A 12,191-nucleotide genomic window follows, 5' to 3' on the forward strand; every position below is an offset into this window, starting at 1 on the left:
GAGTAAGTCGCTAGCACACAGCAGGGTGTTGTCGAAACTTGTTGGGAAGTGCTCGGTAGCATTTCATAAAACTTTTTCACTTACTACCTTAGCCTCTTTTTACCGTTTGAAATTTCCATCACGCCCCAGTGAGCACCGCTCTAGCTACGCTACCGATCATTACCGGCTAAATTAGCGGAAAATTTCACTTCGACTGACAAGATCGACCCAGTGTAGAACAGAGGTTGCACGCAAATTACCTGCAATCGGAAACGTCCGATACTCATACTCGCTTAGAACACTCTCTGCTTTACGACTCGAAACTAGGTAATCATCCGCTGGCAACCGACCGACCGACCGACTGACCGGACATGAGCAGCATTGCTTTCCAGCGCAGCTTCATCATCCTGAACTGTTTAGCAGCGTGTGTTTTGTTGAACCGAATAAATTAGCGCCATCACACCTTATCTCCTCAACCAGCCAGGAAACAGCGCGAACGAACCCTCAAACTTGTCACGTTGTTCGTCTTGCTTATACCGACCGCAGCGCAGACACCAACCAGCGCCACCCCCGTTCCCGTTCGCCTCCGGCGATTATCGGTAAACCGGTCCCTTCACGGGTGAACTTGACTTGCGCGCCTCCAAACGATCGACGATCGATCGAAGGGACTATCACAACATATAGTATCGGTAGGTACCGTGCTGTGCCGCGCTCAAGCGATTATGACATCGAACATGACTGGGCGGATCGATCGCGAATTAACTGGCAGTCGTTGTCGTCCATCTCGATACCGGTGTCATGGAGATAGATAAGTAGATAGATAGATGGATAGATAGGCAACGTTGTGCATCTTCAACATCTATCACTCACTCGGTTCTACTGAACCTGTTTCCATACTGCACGGCGCGACTGTGCTAAACAACTTTAGCGGCGTCTCCGATTGGAAAGAATTTTTCACCAACACGCGAACTGGCGTAGGAAAGTTATGTAATAATCTGGCTGCGCATCATGTCTGGGGAGCTTTTGAAATTTATGGTTGATTTGTTGATCGTAATTTTTAAATACTATTTTTAGTAAATTTCTAGAAGAATCTTAGAATGTTGATTTCAACTCTATCTTTCAAATCGCTGCCATTCGAAACCGGTCTCACCGATGTCAGAGAACGTAGTAGCGCTCCTAGAACTGGACCAAGCTGGTTCAGTGGTTGATTGAATAAACAACCATTACAGCTGGCCAGTATACGTAAAGGTTGTTCAACTCTCGGGCAAGGGCGTTATCTATCGGTGGACATTGATCGAAACTCAAAATTAATGCGTGAGTGCAGTGCCTTTGGCGCCGTGATATTCAATGTTCGATCGACACTAGTTTACATACTGAATGAGGCGGGTTGAAATGATTGATTCGGTATGAAATTACGTTCATTATGGGTTGGACCGTTTCTCAACCGGTAACCTTGAACACTGGTGAAACAGAATTGGATGACATTTTTAAATATGCGAATTGTATTTTTAAACACAGGATCTTAAATATATAATTTATTTCTCCAAGCAACAATAACGTACAAAAACACATATCTTAAGTTATGATTATTGCGACTTCAAAAAATTGAATTAATTTTAAATTAATAATTCCGAACAGAAGGTCTAAGTTCAACAACTGTTCGCCTAAACAAATGGAAATATGAAACATTGGTAATGGTCATTGAATATTGCCTTTAAATTTTCATAACTGACGACTTCACCTTTGCCTAAAAGTCACACTCTTATGAAGCGGAATAGAACAGTTTTAACAATACACTATAATGAAGCATATTTCAACTTATTACTGCATTTCAAAGGAGATCCGGCACAAGTTGAAAGACTGTAAAATATTAATTCTAATTTATTAACATATAAAATATATTCAGCATACTAAGTACGTGAACTTCCACTTAAATTAAAAAAAAAATGGAAAAATTAAATCCCCCGTTTTTTTAGACAGGAAAAATAGGCGAGCTCACAAGTTAACCTTGGGGGACCTCCAAAATTGTTTGAGTTAGTTACGCAAAACGCGTTTTTAAATGAAAATTGTTTCAACTGTTAGTAATTTTCTATAGCTTTGGTTGTATATTTGTTGAGTTTGGAATGTAGTGGAATCAAATCGAATTGCAGCTTTCAATCTCGTTTCACTTGTATAACACGCTAATAGTGTTGTCACCGCGTTTACGATGTTAATAGAAAGATTTTCATTTTTAACGCTGGAAATCATGCTCAGTAACACAGTTACCAAACATTTATCATACATAGTAGCTGAATTCGGATCCGTATAATCTCTACGGATTTTTTCAGTTCCCATGGACCATTGGTTAGGCGAAAATTAAGAGGGCATAGTACCTTTTACACCATTTTTTTACCTCAATTCAAATAGTTTTCTCTTGATAACGCGCAAGACGATTCGATTCGGGTTTTTTGCATTCTAAGCATTGCACTTTAGACGATTATTAACAACTAGCTGTAACCTGCGCGCGGCTCCTCGCGTCTAATTGAGAGCAAATTGGAGGTAAGTTATGTAACGCTAACGTTATGTAACTCTATGAGGTGCAACTACGTTACTATTACTCATCTTGATGGCACTCTGGTATGATTGGTTTGAATCTTTGCTTAATGTGGGCGATTATTACCACGAAAATACATATCGCGCCCCTCGTTTTGGCTACAGACAAGGCTCTTATATATAGATAGATTTTGTTTTCATATGGAAACCTCTTCCTCCCTCCCCTCCGGTTCCTCAAAGAACGTCATTCAGAAAAAACATGAATTGCGGTACCATGGATTGGCGTTCGCGGGCTTATCCGAAATGAAAAAAATCGGAAAGAGGATGGGTCAAACACTAGTAAATTTTATGAGCTTTGAAACAAAAAAAGAATCAGTTGCTTTGTTCTAGCCGTTCTTAAGATATTTATGGTACCGAATTTGAAAACCTGGTTTCGAGAAAAACGGCATTGAAGTTTTTATTCGCAGTGCAATCGTTCCAGATATGCGCCGTACAAATAGCAATAACATTGTCAATTTTCGGTCAATTTTCAATTGCGAAAAAAACAAAGAGAATTTTTTAATCGAGCAAAAAAAATATGGATTTTGGGTATTTTTATTTGCAGTTTAAACGTGAAAACCAAATCTATTCTTGATTTTAATATATACGTTGTTAATTTCCATGCAAAAATCTACGAAAAAAAAAGACAAAAACGAAAGATAATTTTTTTGGACGATTTTCGGAAATTCCGCTGTTTGAATTTCCATTTTTATTTCATGCTAGAAGCGTTAACTCAACTCGTACACTCATTTTTCAAGTTTTTCATGCTGTAGGGTCCACAGTCAATTGATTTTATAAAAAAATTCAACTCATATCCTACAAATTATTTTTTTGCCCTCCGATTTTTCAAACCAATTTCCAAGGGGGGGAGGTGACAAAAACTTTCAAATGATTTGCAATGGCCTTATTAATAAAAGAAATCGATTTTTTGGATTTGAAAAAGTACTCTGTCCCTTAAAGTAACCGGTCTCCCTAGAATGGGTCACAATGATTCACTTTTTTAAAGGCTCCTAAACTAGAAGAATCAAAATTATTGTATAGTACCTTAATATGTAATAAAATCAATCAAAAATTATGCAAAAATAGCACAAAAATTATAAAAAAATCATGAAAATATTTAAAAAAAAAGACAAAATTTTATACAAGTAGGACCAACAAATAACACTAGAACACTAGAAAACAAATAACACTAGAAACATAAAAAATCAGTGTAATAAAGAAGCAAACATGCCATGAAAACGACACAAAATACAGAAAAAATTAAATTTATGTTTTGTAAATATGACTACAAAACGGCACACCAAATTAATAAAAAATGACACAACTTTTCTTGGGTTTATTTCCTTTCTCTTTCTCGTGTTCATGTTCATGTTTCCTCTTACTTTTCTTTTTTGGTTCATTCTTCGCCTCTTTCCTTTCTTGTTTTCCTCTTTGCGTTTCTTTTTTCCTTTTTCCTTTTCGTTTTTTGTTCTTTTTTGCTTTTTCGTTCTATTCCTTTTTTCCTTCTTCTTTTTCTTTGTCTTTTTGTTTTTTTCTTTTTCCTTCTGTTTTTTTTTATTCTATATTAGAGAGGTTTTCAGCCTGCGGCTGGTTCGCCCCTGTTTTCCTTCTGTTTTTTATCAGTTTGAATTTTTAATTTTACTTCGGTTTTGCCTGTGCCACTGCACCTTTTTAATCATTTCTTTTCTTTCTTTTTTTCTTTAACATTTTCGTTTTCTTTTTTTGTTTTCGTTTCTCACTTTCTTTTGTTTTTTTTCTTTTTTTCTCTCTTTGCTTTTGTTTATTTTGCTTTTTTTTTGTTTCTCATTTTTTTTAGTCTTGTATTTTTTTCTTTATCATTGTATTTTTTTTTATTTTTATTTATTAATTTTACCTTTGCATTTGCCTTTGCCTTTATCTTTGCCTTTGCATTTACCTTTACCTTTGCTTTTACCTCTGCCATTGCTTTTACCTTGCAAAACATTTTCGTTTATATTTTTTTGCTCATTTCGATAGTTTCCAATATGATTTCTGTAGTGCGATGGAACTTCTTATACTGCTGTCAAGCGAACAAGTTTGTTCTTTGATTATAGCTGGAATCCTCGTCGTATTTGTATTATTTAGCACTACTCTTTTTTAACGCTATAATTAAAAACTGTTGAATATCTAAGTCCTTAGAAAACCTATTAAAAAGGCTATGACAATATCACTAAAATACAGAAAATACAACAAAAAGACGACGAAAAGACGACGAAAAGACTTTGACAATGCGATGAGAAGATAACGAAAGTGATGAAGAAATGGGGAAAGTGACAGTAACAAGAATAACGAAAGAAGTAACATGAGAGACACCAAAATAGCGAAGAAAAAAACATAAAATACGGTAAAAACAATGAAAAGGCGTTTAAAAAGCGTCAAGAAGGCGGAAAACATAATAAAAGGACAAAGGCGAACCAGCCACAGGCTGAAAACCTCTCAAATATAGAATTTAAAAACAAATGATAAAAAGACGGCGAAAAAATTATGGATAAACGACAGTAAAACGACGGAAGAATAATGAGCAGACAGTAAAGTACAAAAAGAAACAGCAAAAATGGCGAAACTAGGACAAACTAGGTGTAAACATGACAAAAAACGAATAAAATACAACAAACTGATAACGAAGTGAAGCCAAACCAGCAACATGGCACATGGGAAAAAAGCGACAAAAATAGCAAAAACAGACGTCAAAATTTGATGAACAAACAATAAAAACGGGAAAAATAGACTATGAAAAGACAATAAAAATATGACAGAGAAATGATGAAAACGAAGAAAAGAATGTAAAGAGGTAATAAAAAGACAGAGTAAGGGCATTGAACAGACAATAATAATACGACGAAAATAGACAGCACATAGATGACAAAAGGATGAAATGACGACGAAAAGAAAACGGAGAGGTAGTGACAAGTCGCCGAAAATACGATAAAAAGATGTCGAAAAGCGCAAAAGAAGGGACAAAACATGGCAACAAAAACACTATGAATAGGCGATTAAGAGGCGCTAAAAGAGATGGCAAAATAGCGACTATAAATTACCCCATTCTACTCTATTGGGGGCAAAAGTGCGATTCAATGATTTATCAGTGCAGATTCCGGGTAAATTGACAACATTGGCATGGATGGGTGACTACTTTGATAGCTTAAATCTATCGTAAACATTTGTTATTTACGAAGCATAGTTGTTGAATTATGGGTAAATGTTATTGATGTAATATTTTGCAAATACGAATATCAACAGGATGATATTACTTGTTGACAAATTGTAGCAGCCTTTAACATCACTCAGTAGAGATGGGAAAACTATCATTAACTACTGATAGTTATCAGTAAGAAAGAATATCACTAATTATCAGTATGGTTTCGCTGTTATTGATATTTACTGATACAGTTACGTCGTCCCGTTAGAAAAATCGGTTAGATTAAACTTATTGGTCGGTAGTTGTGCACAATAGATGAGGATGACACAATATATCGTCGTCATCGTCAGCAGCCTAGAGCCGAGACGGCTCGTACTGTTTCCAGTCGTTCCCTGTTTCTGCCGGTGGGATTGTTCAAGACAGCTGTTTTCGTCGCACTGGCGTCAGGCATCCTTACGACGTGTCTAGCCTACAGTAGCCTATTGTCTCTCGCCGGGTGTACGATGGGAATCTCTTCAAACAATGCCTGTAGCTCGTGATTCCTATGTCTGCGCCACTTTCCGCTTTCAGATTGTACTCCGCATAATATCGTCGGCAGTATTTTCCGCTCGAACACGGTACGGGCGCGTATATGCTCCGTGAGCAGCCTCACGACTTCAAGTCCATAAAGAACCAGTGGCCTAATAAGAGCTTTATACATTATCAGCTTCATAGGCGGCGTATGCTTCTTGATCGTAGCGATTTACAAAGGGTAAAGCAAGCCCGATTTCCCGCTATTCAAGCATTCAGCGCCGCTGGATCTCCTTACTAGTGTTGTTATCCGCGCTCCCAGCGGTTCCAAATACGCGAACTTATCGTAGTCAACGGTTACTATTCGTGAGAAGCACGCGTTTGTTTCCTTTCATGTATTCTTTATTTCATGTATCTGATCTTCGACGCATTTGTTTTTAACTCGATCCTCCTAGACTCCGCTATAAGAGTGGTGTCCGCCTCCGCCGTTGCAAGGTTCTCGGCTATGATATCATAGTCATTTTGTCACCTCGTTTGAATCCTTGCCGCGTCTTGAAGAGACCCGAGTGTGTCCCCGAGACGCGCACGAAACACATCACTCGATTCAATGTAGCTCTGAACAGTCGCGTCAGTTTATCAGGGAAGCCGTGTTCGTGCATTATGTGTCATAGTTGGTCTTGATCGACTGTATCGTATGCTGCTTTGAAATCAAAATGTGATGCGTGGGCACGTTGTACTCCCCTCATTTCTGCCGAGTGGCAAAAATGTGGTCTACAGTTCCGCGAGCCCCCTGAAACCGGCTTGGTAAATTTCAAAGTAAACTTGCAATGAATAACGCAGTAATAATATTACAATTGCCTTGTTTTTTGCTTTAATGCCGCGATGGGTAAAATTACTGATATTTACTGAGAGTTATCAGTAACGTACTGGAAACTACTGATAGCTATCAGTAACGATTTTTAATGATAGTTCCCATCCCTATCACTCAGATATCTCTCTTGAAATTGCGGTGAGAAGAATTTACAAAATATATTTCGCTTTTCCGTAATTTGATCAAACCCCGTGAAGCGCCTAGCGGGGCAAAAGTGCGATTCACGGACGGGGCAAAAGTGCGATTCATGGACCGAGAATCTAACTCGTTTTACTGACGGGACGACAACACTATACAGGACCTTGCGACTTACAAGGTACTGCGCGTTACGCTGTTCGTCTGTCAGCGATACTCAACGCGGATGCTCGGGCAAAGGTTCCGATCCTATGGAATAGACAAGTGATGGCTAAACTGCGGCCCGCGGACTGGTTTGATGGATGGTGGACGGGAACTATAGGTTGAATTTATCAATGTCAGAAGTCTGGACGCGGATCTATTGAGGAGATCTGATTTAGCCTGCATTATGCTTATACCGTGGCCACCACTGGAATAGACTAACCGTCGGTGGTTTGAACAGTAGACGGACAAAGAGTCACGATTTGTGTCTAAAATTAACGCAACCTGCCAAGTGTTGGTAGAGTCTGCAATACGTCGCACGTTTAATAAGCGGGTTGTGGAGTCTCTCGTTTGTCCAGCGCCTCTGTGGTTCAAAGGATCATTACCACCGGCGAGCTACATGGTGGGAGGTGTGGGTTCGAATCCGGCTCCGTAATGCTCCGATTATAGTTTGGTTCGATCCATGGAATCCCTTTTTGGTCATTTTCATCCAAACAAGTACAAAAGTTTCAATATTTGAAGATTTTGTGTCAGCAGTGGTTCCATTTTAAAAAGAATTAGGCCACTGCAAATTATTTTTTAACTTTTTGTCCCCCCGCCCTTCAAAATTTGCTCTTAAAATCGGGGGGCAATTTGTTAAAATTGAGCCTAAAGATCTCGAAAAAAGAGTGTAACGTTTGTAGCACGAAACAAAAATGGAAGTACAAATGATGTAATTTCCAAAAATCGGCATTTTTTTTCTCAGTTTTGACTCTATTTTGGAAGGCTTTTGCATGGAAAAAATAACGTATATATCAAAAGCAAGGATCCATTCGGGTTTCACGATTAAACTTCAAGTAAAAATTGCTAAAAACCTTATTTTTTGCATTATTTGTATTTTGAACGAAGCGTCGTAAAACAAACGTTGTTGTATAAAAATGCAAAAAAAATCTCATCAATTCCGAAAACAATTCAGTTGTCAGGGTTTTGATTATAAAATTTGATAGATATCCGATACTAAAAGTCTATGGATTAGCCTTGGAAAAAATGTTGAAAATTTTTCAAAGAATTTGTATATACTTTTTGAATATAACTTTTGAAAAAAGCTTCAAAATCTAGTTTTCCGGCCATCTCTGGAATAACAAAAAGCACTATCGTCACTTCGGAGCTATTTTGGAAAGGGAGGAAGTGTCTGAAGCGAATAATGATTAATTGAATGAACTGGAAAATTTCGATATAGACCAAAAATATATCGGAGCCATGGCAGACGGGGTTCGCATCCATGTGTTTTGGTGGTTGGTTTGTTGGTAGGTACCCGAATGTTTTACTAACTAAACTACTGCCACCCTTTATATTAGGTTTTATTCTCCCAATTTTATCACTCCCCCTATACACGTCACACACTGCTGTAAGCTGTTAAAGTACAAGATAGTTGCGGGCCTATAGTGCTACAGTCTCTCCCAATCGCGATGTAATATTTTAAAAACATTCTAAGAATTAGTACACAGTTTTTCACAATACACTTTTTTTTGGAGTTTTGCTCCGTCGTTGAAAATTTCTTTAAAAAAATCCTTCTGATAATTTTCCTGAATTGCTGAGAAAATTTTCTTACATTTTTATACAAAAATGTTTATTCTACAATGCTTGGTTTAAAAGTTATGAGTTTTTAAAATAAGTGATGTCTGAGAAAATCAAGTCAAACATTTTCAAAAGAAATTTTCCAGAAAAGAGCAAATGGCGGGGTTGTAACGGGCGAATATGATACTATGTGACCGCAATATGGCTTAACTCCATTTGAATACTTTCTAAGGAGCTACATTTTCCTTGAATTTTTTTGATTGAGTAGGTGCTGTCATTTTACCCGTTTGGCCTATTATGCTGTTATATCAGAATTTTTAATATTTGCCCTAGTTCTTTGCTTTAGTATCCTCAAAAGATAATCAATCTACTTTTCACATCTCCAGTAGAGGGCTCGCCTTCGAAGCATCGCGCTCGCCAGTTAGTCTACCATTTCGTTCCCGGATATATGGTGCGATGCTATAAAACCTAAATTCAAAATAATCCGGTTTGCTGATATCTTTTATGTTGCTCGTCTATGTTGCCTTAATCGACGGATGGCAAGCGATAAACAACGGCACTCAATGTGTCACCCAAAGCTGGCGATCGGTCGGCCGGAGGAAATCAAATTCCACCTGATTGTTAGAATTACGACTTCAGCATAATGATGAAATTCTTTTTCTGCCTATATTTTAATATTCTAGCTAGAGTTTTATTAGTGCGGAAAAAGCTTACGCTGGGATCCATCCAGTGATCTTCATGGTCTTGTGGATTTTTTTGAAAGGCAGACCAGTTAGCTGGCTCAAAATATTTCAAATTAAGCATAAATTAGGTGAGTTCTTTTGTTGAGCATATCAGAAGTAGTTTTTGTATTAGCACCTTGCCCATATTTTGTAACAGGTTGGGTGGATAAATAATAACTAGAAATTACCACTTCAGATTTCCGGAGGAGAAGTTTTATGCAATCAAAACTTCACGAAGACTTTGGCACTTGTGTTACTAACAAGTGTAACTGAACATCCGCTAGTAGAGGGCCGGTCCGTTATTATTTTTCACAACAAAACTTTCAATTTGTACCAGCTGCTGCTCCGATTTCGAACAGGTTTTTCTTTCTTTGCACCAACACCTTGAATTCGATGCATCAATAATTTATTTATGCACTTACCGCCACAGACCGAGTCACCCACTACGCAACCGATAATAACATATGCTGTGTTCTTACACAGTAAAACACTGAATATTTACATAGACGCGACTTGTGCACTGTGTGCCCGACTGCCAACCGACCGGGCAGCAATTTCTATAATTCACCCTAATTTAGCATCACCCACCCCACCGGGCGGCGAGACAGTCACGGCGCGGCGCGCCGAGGAGATCAGCCGACAAGGTCAGACCGGGCCTGCTGGCTGCAACGATTCGCAAATCTCATAAGTCCATTATTATCATTTCACTCTCGTCATCTTCGGTTTTTCTTTTCAGCTATCTTTTCACACTCACTTGATGCTGCGCCGCTCGCTCGATTGATTCTTCATCGATCACGGCTTATGTGCGTAACGTAGCGATCGACGATCAGCTGCAAAGCATTAGAGCTGGCGGACAGTACAAGCACACCGCATGTTTTGGGGTCTACACCGTTCCAAAGCTTGCAAGTATTGCTAAGTATTGCTTATCTTCAATTGTTATGTACAAATAGTTAAATGGCATTGGGTCAGGTTCGTCACTTATTGACTCACTCAGATTGTTCGTGTGCGCAAGTGGCAAGTGCTAGAAAAAAAATTTTTTGACTTACCTATGAGAAGTCTGACTTAGGCAGGTCCACAGAAATCCAGTCGACAGGCAAGGACGAAAAGGAACAGAAATGTTTCAGCTGGAGAACTAATAGTAGCGAGTAGTAGCAGCAGCAGCTTGTTAGCTTTCAAATAATTTTTGCAAACTGGAAATTCGTCCCCGATCGTAAAAGGCACACTCGGTTCACTTCTGTTTCTGTAAAGGATTCTTCCGTCGAATACGTTTTAACTGACATTATCAGTTTGCATCCAATGGTTCGATCATTGATTGTAACACGCAGAAAAAATTCTTCGAAAGTTTTCCTCTGGGTGATGATTTTTCACTTTAGAACTTTTCACTTTGCACCAAAATTTTTCACAAACAATCGTAAAATGCTCAATTCACTGAAATTATCCGAAAACAATTTGCATTATTCCCGTTGCATAGACACAGAACTTTTTTTTTTTTCAAATAAGAAAAAACGCTTTCACCGTACGGATCCTTTCACTGTCACTATTAGAATGACCGCCTTCACGGGTGGAAACGGTTGTTTTTATATCCCCACTCTCCGTACCCACCAGCAGAACTGCACAACTGCCTGTCGCTGTCGTGCCTCCGGGAAGGCAAACAAATTCGTCTTCCAGAAATTCAGCCAGCTAGAACCGATGACCGACGACGATGCGATTCGAAACGCGGAAAAATCAGAAGCGAAAACACCGGACACGTCCGCGACTCGCGAAAATCAACCAACAAATGACACTGCTGACCGCTGGCTGGTTGCGCACGAAGCCAAGAACTGCGAGTCCTGCCTGAGTGGTTCTAGTACTACTGTTGCTCCTATTACTACTACTACTATTATTACTACCACCGACACAGTCGGAGAATATTACCGCTACTAGAGCCGTTGCGCCGAGAGCTGCAAGTTGAACGATCCGATCGTGCTAAGATTCAACGATTTACTACTACCCATCGCTGCTGCTTGGTGCTGAGCCTTTGGCCGGCGATGTTTAAGCCGATCGCAGGCGGCACCGCGAGCAAGCACTGACAATGCAGTGCAGGCAGGCAGGTACACTAAGGCTAAAGCGCGCGCACCGCGTAAGTGAACTCTCGGTGAACAACAACAACGACAAGTGAGTGACGGGGATCTGTGCGATGTAAGTACCTAGGTAGGTACCTAGAGACACCTTCTTCCATTTACGCTTGTGATTCGATGCACTGAGAATGGCGTCAACACGGTGGCGTGAGTTCCCTCCGCTTGCCGGTGTGTCGGTACCGGTGAATAAACAATCTTACATTGTATTCTATTTCCTGTTGAGAAAGTTTGCTTAGTTTTCTTGGGGTTGGAATGGAAAACATGTTGTTTACTAAATGATGTGTAAATTAGTAACCACTGCGTATGATTAACCACTTTCTGGGATTTTTATGAGTAATAATAAGATGATCAAGCCGGATTATAATATTTGT

The 12,191-nt window shown here is 39.1% G+C and overlaps 1 protein-coding gene across 1 annotated transcript in view; it reads right to left on the reverse strand.

Moving 5' to 3' along the window:
- LOC128736779 (lysosome membrane protein 2) overlaps positions 1 to 10,861 on the reverse strand; it is a 133,781-nt gene extending 122,920 nt beyond the window's left edge. The window contains exon 1 of the mRNA XM_053831267.1: positions 10,750 to 10,861. The gene's annotated coding sequence lies outside the window, so the exon portion shown is untranslated. The remainder of the gene's footprint in view (positions 1 to 10,749) is intronic.
- Between the last annotated feature and the right edge of the window lie 1,330 nt (positions 10,862 to 12,191).

This window comes from Sabethes cyaneus, chromosome 2 (assembly GCF_943734655.1).
Source record: "Sabethes cyaneus chromosome 2, idSabCyanKW18_F2, whole genome shotgun sequence".
Lineage (NCBI taxonomy): Eukaryota > Metazoa > Arthropoda > Insecta > Diptera > Culicidae > Sabethes > Sabethes cyaneus.